General features: G+C 39.0%; 1 protein-coding gene across 1 annotated transcript in view; it reads left to right on the forward strand.

Annotated features, from left to right (window-relative positions):
* The window catches only part of MTUS2 (microtubule associated scaffold protein 2), a 157,974-nt gene that overhangs the window by 47,860 nt on the left and 98,110 nt on the right, over nt 1-12,004 (forward strand). The window lies entirely within an intron of this gene.

A 12,004-nucleotide genomic window follows, 5' to 3' on the forward strand; every position in this document is an offset into this window, starting at 1 on the left:
CAAAGGCCTGTATTGGTGCATGATTAAGCATTAAATTTTGTGTAACTCTGTCATAGTAAATGGTGTAGTCTGGTGGCAATGTGTTGGTAGGACAAATACTACATTTGCAGTTCAACCCATCAGTGTTTTTCCTTTCTTATTGCCAACATCAGTATTAGCTGATTTTAATCTTTATAGAGTTATAGAATATCCTGAGTTGGAAGGGACCAAGGGTCATCAATGTCCAACTCCTGGCCCTGCACAACACCATCCCCAAGAGCCACACCATGGGCCTGAAAGCATTATCCAAGCACTTCTTGAACTCTGTCAGGCTTGGTGCTGTGACAACTTCCCTGGGGACCCTGTTCCAGTGGCCAAACACCCTCTGGGTGAAGAACCTTTTTCTAACATTCAACTTAAACCTCCTCTGATAGAGCTTAGTACCATTCCCTTGGCTTCTGTCAGTGGTCACCACAGATCAGTGCCTGCCCCTCCTCTTCTTCTCACAAGGAAGTTTTGGACTGCAGTGAGCTCTCCCCTCAGTCTCCTCCAGGCTGAACAGACCAAGTGACCTTGGCCTTTGCATCTGACCAGCAATCAAATAGTTATTGCTACCTTCCTCCTGCTGGTACAGAAGGGCTCTTTATTGCTTGATGACACTTCCTGTGGTAAGGTAGAAACACTTGGTGGATCATTTTATTAAGGAGGTAAAAATAAAATTTCTGTGCTCCCATTTCTCATCTATAGAGTGAAATTAGTGGTATACTTTTACTGTGTTGAGAATGTTTTTCAATTAGAAAATAAGAGTGTTCTGGCAAAAAGGTCTTGAACTGTCACTTGGCAGAAAGAAGAGGAAGGATTCTTCCCTTATTTTCACAGTATTGTCCAGGGAGGCTGATCTTACTGCTTATACTAGCTTCTGACTGTGAATAATTGTTTTGCTCCTTCGGGGATAAAAATCCCTCACATCTGAGGATCACAGCCTGATCTTTCTGCTGTGGTGGAGACAAAACACTATCCAAAATACTGAATTTTCCCATCTTGAACTCCAGTTTCTGTCTAAAGAGCTGAGCTTTGGAGCTATGTAGTTCAAAGTGAGATCAAAGAAATAAAAGGGTATTGATTGCATTGACTGGTGATGTCTTGATAGTGAAAAATGAAGTGTCTGCAATGACCATTTTACATCTGCCTGACACAGCTTACACTGCTGGTCCAGAATATTAATATTTACAAAAAATGTAAATTCCAGCGGAAACCTGCAGGGCTTGTTTTGAAAGGTCTCTTTCCTTTCAGAGACAATATGGGAGGTGACGTTAGGCAACAATGTGCTCACACTTGCAGAGATTTTCTATGAATTACTTTAGGCATCTGTCTTGTCACTTTTCCCCTACTGTGTATTTTGCTTCTTCACCTTTTGTTTTCTGTTCAAATGAGTAAGCTAAGTAGTAGATATTCCTGTATAAAATCATAGTTAGGAAAATTTCTGTCTACCTCCCTACTGAGACGTCATGGTTGTGAACTTTTAAGGTAAAGCAAAATAGAAAGAAATTAACCCTAAAAGCTTTAATCATTCTCCAGGTCCTTCATGATTTAACTCAGAATGTCACTGACAGATACACCATTCTTACTTTAAAATTGCCCTGGAACTGAGAAGGACAAGCAGTCTGGGTGATATATCAGAGTGTACGTAATGCATTTCTTTCCCTTTTCTTGGGAGAATTTACAGTTCAAAGTGACAGTCCATGTTTTTTTCAGTGGAGGAAGAGAATGTTAATAATATACTACAGTGAATGAGGGGATGACGTAGCTTTTGAACATACTAAAGCTACATTTACTTCATCTTAAAAGCAAATCTTTTCATGGACTCAGCCCATGTAGATCATGGCTTACCACTAGCTTTTAAATACTCACAAGCTGTTCACAGGTGATTCTTGTGGCCAAGGCCCCAGTGTTTGGTCACTGGGCAATTGGCATCTCTGTCTGGAGATCTAATGAGTGGCAGGTGTCTGGGAATTTGACACAATTTTGAATTAAATGGAGTCAGGATTCTGATTCCTGTCTCAGAAGTCAAGCCATGTGAATTGGCAATGTGTTACTGGGGACCAACTCCCTCTGTAGCAGAACTGTGTTGGAGACAAGTCATTGGAATAGCTAAAAAGCATAGTTAGCAAATTGAACTAATCATTAAGGACAATCTAGAGCCCTGTGCTTGAATTTGGCCCTTGGTACTCTTTGATTTTACTCTTTAAAGACAATTCCTAAAACTATCTAAAAAGATCTTTAGGAAAGCACCACTGCCTCCTGTATCTGTATTATTCCTGGAGCTCTCCCTCTTCTTTATTCTTTGAAGTATGAGATCTTATCCTCCCAAAATTTCTGGGTTGTCCCTCACACAGTCAGGAAAGTGATTCAGTTCAGATTTATGCAGACTGGCCTCTCCATGTAACAGCTCAGGGCAGTATCTGCCAATCTTTGTGGGAGCTCCATCTCCACATATCATCTCTCCACACATCTCCCTCAAGTCCTGGTGTAAGCCAACAGCACTCAAAAGATCAGAGCAAAAGTAAATCCTGATATAGAAAATATCAGGATGTACTGTCACCAGAAAATGTCTCCTGTGACCAGTTAGCATAGATTGGCACAGACTGCAGTCTAGGGACAGCACAGAAACATGTTCAGCTGATCTTGAGTTGGTGTCTCCTTGAGACAAACAATCCACTATGCTCCTCCACCTGTGTTTTCTAGGTTGCTGATGAGGTGCTGGTAGCATACCCAGGTCACAGAGACACACCTGCTTTGCCATACCTATGTACAGGTGCCTCACCTGGAGCTGAATTCCATCCTTCCCTCTCTTGCAGAGTAAATCTTCAAAGATCAGATCGTATCTATTTTTGATTTCAATTCCAATTGCAGGTCAAGGACACTGGGATTTTCTTTTAAGAAGGTCATATATCTTGCTTGTGGTTCCAGAGTGCTACCATTGGGCGTGTGGCTGTCACGCAGATTGATATGCTCAAGCTGGCTGGATAATCATCACACCAGCCCCACTATTAGATCATATCTGTCTGGACATGCATATCAGCCACATCTCCCAGCTGCAGCGCAGACATAAATCCATCCCCAAGAGCCTGGAGGTAGAATGTGGGGGCTTAACTGGGGCATTATTGAAATGAGCTCTCCTCCATCAAGGCACTTTCATGCTTAGTGTTACAGCTTTTGTTCTCAGGCGCTGATCTGCCAGCACAGGTCTGCTCTAGGAAGCTGTCACTGCCACTGCACTTGCTGTCAGTGTGGCATTTGTTAATTTTGAGGGAAACCTAGGCACACACATCTTTCTTTCTTTTGTTTGGCTCCACAGCAGTCACTCCCTTGACTCCTTTTTTTAAGAGTCCAGGTGTTTTCCAGCATCCTTTTAATTACTTGAGAGACACGCACCATTTACTTGGCATAATGTGCTTTGGTTTTCCTGTACCGCATGCTGGGGTGCCTGCTTCTCTTCCCTTTTCTTCTTACCTCTGAGATTACTGGAAGACAGTTTACAGACAACAAAGGGAAAAGGGTCTGGCTGTACTTTGAATGTTTCTATCCTTGGGAAATCTTTCACATGCTGTAAGCAGTAGTGTTCAAGAAAATCAGTGAGCTATCAAAAATAGAGCAGCAAGTAGTGCGCTCCATTTATTTTTTTCTCCCAGCTCTCCATGCTGGATTAGGAAACATTAAACATTTTAAACTGAGGAGGCAAAAGATGAATTCTTTTGCTCAATGCTAAATCCTTACTATACTAGGAAAAGATAAATCAAACTTGTATACTATTTGGTGATGCATAAATACTCAGTGCTGTCTAAAAGTGCATAATTTGACATTGTTTTGAACTCCTTTGCCATTGAATTAACTCATCCTTGGGGAAATACTTTAATAGCTGCTCCAAGCAGAGAATCCAAAATACTCTAAAATTTCCAGTACATGATCCAAGTCACTCTCAAACCTGTTCCTGTTTTCTTTCCCCCTCTCTCACATCAGTAAAATGTTACACATGTTAGAGAGCATTTTCTGTTTTCTTTTGAAGTAAATAACCTATTGAACAGTCCATGAAGCTAAGTTGACATTTTAAAAGATATTATTTAACAAAAATGTATCATGAGGGCTTCATGGTACCTTCCTGTGGTCCTCAAGAATGTCCATTAAAGTTGATTCTTGTTGATATTTATCATCACCCATGTTTTTCTCAGCCCACACTCCAGTTACTATCACAGTGCGAACTGTTCACCCCTTTGTGCTGTTCTTACACACATTGCAGTTGCTGTACAGTCATCAGGGTTGGAATCTGTCTACTTCTTTCAAATGGAAAAAAGTAAAGTTTAAATAAAATACATGAATGGGCAGCTCTACAGAATGCAGGCTCAATTCATTTAATTGCTTGTGTGGACTAACCACAGTTGGTATTCCTCACTGCTTAAATGAAAACACTTATTTCTCTTCAAAAATGTTGTCAGCTCCAAGACAGCAGAATAGTGACAATAACTATAAGGACAGCAATAACTTGTAGCCAGTGTGTAATCTGTGCTTGATGTGTGTGTAATTGATAAAAATTGCTTTCAGTTGGTAACAATGAAAGACTTCACCATGCCCCATATATCTGTCAAGATAGCTTTGTACTGGTTTTTGATGATCTTTGGAAGCATTGCAATACGACAGAAGGTCAGTGCACTTCATTCTTTTTAAATGAGTTTCCATATGGTCTTTAGTGTGTAATATAAAAGGTGAAGGCACTCTGGGCTTTCTGAGGAAGCATCATTTAGGTTAAGTAATGCTAGCATGTAGGGATTGTTGTGAAACTCTATTCTGGTTTCTTGTATAAAGAAGGCTATCAGCTAGTACTCAAGTGATTCTTGTTTGAATAAATCTTCTCTGTCAGAAAAAAAATTATCATGAATTAAAGATGAAAGAGCCAGGATGAGTGAGTGCGTGTGTGATGACAGATTACTCTGTCTTACTCGCAAGAAAAAAAAAAAAAAAAAAAGAGAAGGATCAAAGGATCAGGGGCTTTAACAAGGGTGGGCAGAGAAACATCCCTGAGGGAGTCATTTAGGTACAACAAGTGAAAGGCAGGAGTTATATTCCCATCTTCTTCTCAAGGCCCTCTCTCTCAAGCAAGGAGCAGCTCTGACCTCCATTCCTGCACTGGTCTTTGTGGTAGAAGCAGGATGAGGAGCAGCCATCTGCAAGGGGCACGGTGCTGATTGCTTCCTTTGTCTTCTGGGAAAAGTTATTCCTCTTGCTTCCACACTGACTAAGATTGGGTAAGATTTCTGGGACAGGAGTGCACTTGGATATCCATGAGAGTCAGGTACTTGTTCCTGGCACTTCCTTTTAAAGGGGTCATTTGGCTCTTTGGTAAGACAGCAGAGTCTTCAGGTGTAGCAGATGCCAGCTCCATAAATTGCTGATACAATATACCTAAAAAAAAAGTGTTGCTTCATCTGGAGAAAACAGGATTAGTATACAAATTGCATTATTGATGAGGAACTGGCCAGAGGAAAAACAAGCTCAAGTGCCACTGAAAAGGGAATTATTAGGCTAAGGTGAAGATATTAATAGAGTCCTTCCAAAACTGATCTGGGGACTAATCTAATTTAGTATTTTAATTTCTGACCTTGGTGGGGGTTTGTTAATGAAATTTGCTGACTATCTCAGGTGTGAAAACTGCATCAATAAAGAAGAGATTTGTTTATCATACAAAGAGTCAGATGACCTTGAAGTCTCTAGTAACAGAAGTGGGATGAAATTCAATTATACAAAAATAGAAGTTCCTGCACTTAGAAAGTAGAAACAGGAATTTTTACTACAAGTTAAGAGGATCAGCTGGAAAAACCTCCTTTAGAATTTCATCTTAATCCAAAGAGATTAACTCCAGCTGGGACAAAGGCAGAAAAGCCTGCCAGTGGCAGGAAACTGTTCATAGTCACAAGTGAGGGGAAATTCCCATGTCTCCTGATAATCTGGCAAAGTGAAAGCCCAGAGGAAATGTAGCTTCTAAATACGTGTAGGTGGCCATTTAGTGACCAGTGATGGTTTCTTCATTATGGTGGATCTATTTAATTTTACTTTTTGAGGACTGCTAGCAAATACTTTAAGGGAGCATTGCAGCTACTGCTGAAAATATAAGCTGCTGTCTGGAGAGAAGTGTCCAGAAATTTTCCCTGGGTTTGCTTTTCTTTCCCCTGATTTCCAGCATAAATGTGTCTTTCACCCCAAAGATGCAGAAAAAGGGCTACTACAGTGATCAGAAGGATGAACAGCCTGATATATAAGATAAAACATAAAAGATTTGTCTTGTTTATCATTACATAGTCATGTTTATAAATATTGTGATGGGGGAATAAAAGTGAGGATAAAGAAAACATTAAATTAATGGGCCATGTTGGCTTAAAAACATCTGGGTACGTAAGGCTGTGTAGAAACTTAGACCTGAAATTTTAATACATTTAGAAATCAGAAGGTTCTTAATGTAGGAGGAAAGAGTCTAGGGAAGAACTTCTATGTAGAAATAGCTGAAAAAGCCCCACACCTTTTAAGCCTGTATCACTGTGTGATACGGTTCCTAACCATGTCAGGGCAGTGAATTTCAGTACACAGGTTCTCCAGACAGTCTCTGTATTTTGCTATTTTTTTCCTACCAAGGTATGCGACACATAGTCAAGCCAGAACATTTTTAAGCATTAGAGGAACATCTCAGGGGCATTGTATGAACAGAGATTCTTCTGCTTTGATTTTTACATATACATAATAGTCAAGATGATTTCATCAGGGCTTTCATTCATCTTAACTTACTCAAGTATAACGGAAGCTCCCTACATTTAAAAAGTCTCCTTTTCATAATCACAGATGTGTCATCATAATTGTAACTGCATTCCTTGTCTTATTTTTGCACTGAGTAGAAATAATAGCACATTCATAAGAATTTTTTAAGATATTGCTGTATATGTCCAACTGAGTATTAAGGGGGCAGAAAATTATTGCTGTTTCTTCCAGAAAATGTGAAAATAATTGTATATTCCTATTTTTATACCCTCTGCCTTTTAGCCTTTTAATTTTTGGATTGTTTTTTTTTTTGGTTAGAATTTTTTTCTGAAAGGGAGGGTAGAAGGAAAACAGAAGGGAAAAAGAAAAAGAAGGAGGTGAAAAATCCTCAAAAGATTGGTGCAATAGCTAGAATAGCACAAGTTGTATCCTGCAAAATACTGAGAAGGCAGAAAAAATCCATTCCTTATAATAAAATATTGTTGTCAGTTTGACGTGAACAGGTGTCTTCAGCCTAAGGAAGAAAATTCTAGCTGGATACTCTTTAAGTCATGAAAAGGTGTTGCAAGAAGTAATAGTCTGTTCTCAGTGCCCAAAGTTGATAAAACAAGTAGGTAATGGGTGAAAGTTGCAGAAGCACTGAAGTGGGACGTTATGAAACCTCTTTTTAAATAATGGGTGATGTAAGCAGGGAAGGTCACGTGGGAGGTTGTGGAAGTGCTGTCATCCAAAGGAGATCCTGAGAAGTGATTTGTATTCCACCTGCACCACTGGGTTGCACAGGGGCACTGAGCATTTCTTGCAGGCTCCTGCTGACTCCCAGAGTGCTGGAGGAAGGGACCAGCACTGTTCACTGCTGAAATATCTCTCCTCAATAAATACTATTAAATTGGACAAATGTGAACACACACACAGACCCCAACATAAAAAATACCCCAAAACAAACAAAATATAATAAATAAATAAAACAAAAATCTTACTTCAACATCCTTCCTTTTTCTGATTTAGGGAGATCTGAAGTTATGAACTTGCGCTATTTTATGCGCAGAGATATTTAATAATGCCGTGACGACTTGGGCAGCAAAACAAGAACTCTGACTGAAAGCAGCACAAACAATAGACAAGTTGTTTTTCTCTTTAATGCAAAGAAATGCCTTGGTTTCTGCAGAGGTTAATGTTTCCAGAGATAGTTTTTAGAGGTAATTTATAATAAAAATCGCCTTCTGGCTATATTGGCCTGTAAAAGACCTGGTAGATGTTATAATGTTGTTGTCAGCAGCACATTAGGCATAAACTGAGCGTTTTAGGATCTTTGAAAAAGAAAGGAATGCTCCTCTCTTCAACTGAAGAGCAAGTTATCATTACAGGACACAATGAGAGACAACCTTTTAAACAACCCTTTTAAAACAATCCCTTTGAAGCAATGTACAAAGCAGATCATTCTGAGGATCCACTTTGGTGATAGTTATAGTTATTGTTCTTTTGTGTGTGTGTGTCTCTCTTAAAAGCTGAGTGTTGTACAATTCAAAAAAGTGCAAATTGAAGTATAAAGGGGCTGATAAGGAGTGATTTATGGAAGCAAATTGGCAAGAGTTCAACACATTCACATCTTTTGAGGCAAAGACTCTGGATTTGACAGTTGATGGTGATTTTTCATTGCTTTCTCCTCAACTGAAAATCTGTGTAAAGAGCAGGCTAAATAATTTACACATAGTTAATATTGAAGTAGTGAGTTATTCCTTCAAGCCAGCATTTCCTGGCTGCTCTTTCATGCTTGAATGGGTTCCTCTGCACACAATGAGAAGCCTTCACGAAGCACGCAACCAGCGGTCTCACTTAGTATGGTACCCTTTAAAGTAACAGAGACCTAACTCTTTCCCACAGCCTCAACACATATTTCCTCACTCTTCTCTTTCTTTCTTATTCATAAATACAGTAACTGGTCACACCACTCATATTCATCACTGTTGCTTTATGAGTCACACTCTATAGAACAGGGGGAAAGCAGATTTCATAATGCTTCCCAAGTGGTTTTACTTCAAAGCATAACTACCAATTTCTATTAGATGTTTTAATATTTATTAATACTTCAATTTTTGTTGGTTCAGTGTGAAAGGGTCTTTTTCTGGCCAGTCTTATCAGAGAGCTCTTCAGTTTTAGTGATTAAATGGCTTTAAGCTGATGAGGGCACATTTAGATTGGACAATGATTAATGGCTTCAAACTGAAAGAGGACACGTTTAAATTGGACATGGTGGAGAAACTCTTCACTGTGCAGGTGGTGAGGCACTGGTAGTGTGCTCAGAGAAGCTGTGGGTCCCCTGTCACTGGCAGTGTTCAGGGCCAGGTTGGATGGATCTTTCAGCAGCTTGGTCTAGTGGACGGTGTCCCTGCTCGTGGCAAGGGGGTTGGAACTAGATGATCTTTTGGTTCATTCCAACCCAAAGCATTCTATTATTCTGTGAAAATAGTTCTTCTACTTGCTGCATTTGTGATTGTTATTAGCAAACATTCAATACCTGCATGAAAAACTGCTGAGAAGGTGTGACATATCATTTGAATCATAACACGGATCTGATGAAGAGCTGTAAAGAACATATATTGCATTCTGCTATATGCACATGAATTTTAAGTACACAGCCACCAGCTAAGGCACACATGTGCCTGCATGGACTCATGGGCACATGAAAGGTTATCTTACACAGCCCAAAGGAAGAAAAACCAAAACACATCCATCTGACTGCTCTTTGAGCTGCCCCAAGCTGGTGTTTATGACTTTTTAGTGCCCTGTTTCAGTAAAGCAGATAGTTTTATATGACAAATAATTCTGTAGAATGTTTTGGAAATGGTACTTGCTGTACATCTTTTAAGTAGTCATAATCCTGATTTACAGAGAACATGTTTTAGCCTGCACCAGCTTAATGCAGCAATACTAGTGTCTAATTTCTCCTGGGTGTAATTTTCATTGGCTATAGGAGAGAAGTAAATGCACAAAGGAATGAGTGAATCCATTCAACAAAAATGCATTGCACATGAATACTTTTACTGGCTGGAGATTTTTCTGCTATGTCTAATTGGCCATGACATATTGTCTTACAAATTTCTTTGATTTCAGCAGTTTTCATAGTTCTGTGAATCTCTTCTTGAAGATTTTTCTCTTTTTTTTCTCTACTTCTTTTTTTCAAAGTAATTTTCCCTATTAGCTCTTAGTTATAGCATCTTTTCTAGTAGCATTCAACTCATGGTGCTTATGTACATGCCCATGTCTATAATCTCCTAAATACTGGGTGCACACACATGCACACAGAGCCCACATGCCTGCAATATATAGAAAAGCAGAAATTATTCTGCAAAAAGTTGCATCCTGAAGAGACATGTTAAGAGGGACTGATAAACTGTGCTAGTTATCTGCAATGCTGCCTGTAGTTCTGTATTGGTAATTGTTTAAAATTCTATTAGCTGCATCAGATATATACCTCTGTCTGCCCCTCAATTATTAATGACTTGTTTGGCTGAGACCCTTAGCAGAGAGAACCTCTTCCTGCTACCTTCCTGCTAATGGCTTTTCTAGATGAATACTTATATGTCAGACAGTCCCTGGCTGTGCTTGTAGAGTGTAGGGCAAGCACTGGCTGGCTTCATTCATAAAACAAATAAATTTTCTGATACCTACCTAGGGTATTTCCTTGTTTATACTTGCCATTGATTTTCAGTTAAATTATGTCTGTTGAACTTACTCTAGTTACTTCCCAAAGAAATTACTTATTAAACTTGTCCCTTCTAGCTATTCCTAGTCTTTCTTGTGCAGATTCCCACTCCCTAATGAGATATTGCCTTCTTCTTGTACAAACACTCCTATAAATTCACAATTTGCCGTATCTGTGTATGTATTTTCTTAATTCTCTGTGAATTGCTGGATTAAGTGTTCCCAACTTTTCTTTCTGCACAGTACTTTGGATAAGCTATTTCCACTCAATCTGGGAAAAATTGGGAGGCAAATTTCAGATATTTCTCCATAAGCTTTGGACGCTTCCATTTTCTTTCTTCACAAGCTTTGGATATGTCCTTCAGGCTCAACTTTAAGAGCTCAAACCTTAAACCCTATGCTCCCTAGCATGAATGCCTGCCAGTATGAACCAATAGCCTGCTCTAGAAACCTTTATAGGTGTTCCTGGTCATTTCGTTGGTAGCCTACAGGTGGTTCTATGAAAAAGAAAAGATCTGAGTGTAACAACACACAGTATTTTTAGGTAATCATCATATAAATGGCTCTGAGATTAGCTCAGCTGATTGCAGAGTGATGCTAATAAAGCCAAGGTTGTGGGTTAAACCCCCATATGGGCCATTCACTTAGGAGCTGGATTCAATGATCCTTGTGGGTCCCTTCCAATTCAGAATATTCTATGAAAATAAAAATAAAAAAGTAAAAAAAAAATTTAATAAAAAGGTTATCTTTGTAACACTTTGTCCCTGTTATCACTTGTTGGACAGCCTGCATGGAAACCACCACAGGAGGGCAAGAGGTGAATTGGTACTGAGCCCTCACTGCTCAGTGGGCACCCCCAGGATTGTTCTTGGAATGCTGTTGAAACTGGGATCTGAAAGGAGCAGTGGAAAACCAGGATATGGCTGTGTAATTAAAGATTGTAATCATAATCCATTTGCATAGGAGGATAGACTTAATATTTCCTTGGCAAAGTTTTCTGCAATATTCTTCATTTTGCAAATCTAAACAATTTTTTGGCTCTCATGTTCCAACTACTTGGTGCAAATATGTTCCTTTTTCTAAGGTCTTTTTTGTTGTTAAAAAAATGTATAAACTAAATGTTTTAATTTAGAATGAAACTTTCTTTAATATACCTTGGTCCATAAGTGGGATTCTGAACAAGGCTTCATGACATTTGCAAACCATGTGAATAGGAAGAAAAATAAATATTTGTCTTCAACAAAATATTTATGGTGAAAAACAGGAAAGTGGGGTTTTTCTCAGAAAGAATTAAGTGGAGATACAAGTTGAGAATTTGGAAACCTGGCTGTAAATGGGCCATGCCTTTGCAAGGTAGAAAGAAGGCAATCTCACACATAAAAATTAAATAAAGAGGAAAAAATGTTGCTCACTACTTGCAGTTCATTGTTGTGAAAGAATAATCATAGTCTTCCTAAGGAAATGTATGTTTTACAATTAAAATACACTTAATATGGTGATTTAGAAGCACATCAGCCTG

Source organism: Vidua chalybeata, chromosome 2 (genome assembly GCF_026979565.1).
Source record: "Vidua chalybeata isolate OUT-0048 chromosome 2, bVidCha1 merged haplotype, whole genome shotgun sequence".
Classification (NCBI taxonomy): Eukaryota; Metazoa; Chordata; class Aves; order Passeriformes; family Viduidae; genus Vidua; species Vidua chalybeata.